Source organism: Falco cherrug, chromosome 6 (genome assembly GCF_023634085.1).
Source record: "Falco cherrug isolate bFalChe1 chromosome 6, bFalChe1.pri, whole genome shotgun sequence".
In the NCBI taxonomy this organism is placed as follows: Eukaryota; Metazoa; Chordata; class Aves; order Falconiformes; family Falconidae; genus Falco; species Falco cherrug.
The window spans coordinates 80537866-80538244 of NC_073702.1; positions in this window are offsets into that span (position 1 = coordinate 80537866).

A 379-nucleotide genomic window follows, 5' to 3' on the forward strand; every position below is an offset into this window, starting at 1 on the left:
AGCTGAACACAGGGGTCCAGGGGCGGCCTCACCGGTGCCCAGCGCAGGAGGATGGTCGCCCCCCGCTCCTCCTCCGCTCCACTGGCCGGGTAGGGCGCTGGCGGCACACGCCGGCTGTTAGCAAGGGCAGCGGGCAAATACCACCGGGACGCCGCCGCTCCGCCACCCAGTCCCGGTCCGACCACTACATGTCCCGTCGTGCCGCGGGCGCGGCAGGCCCTACGGCGGGGCGGCAGGCTAGCTGCCCAGCCACTCGCCTGCTCGGAGCCCGGCGCGGCCCGCGGCGCTACCCCGCTCTCCCGGGCAGTAAGGCCCGGCATCGCCCTCCGCGCCGCTCGAGCCCCGCACCGCGCCTCCCGCGGCGGGCCGGCGCCCCGGC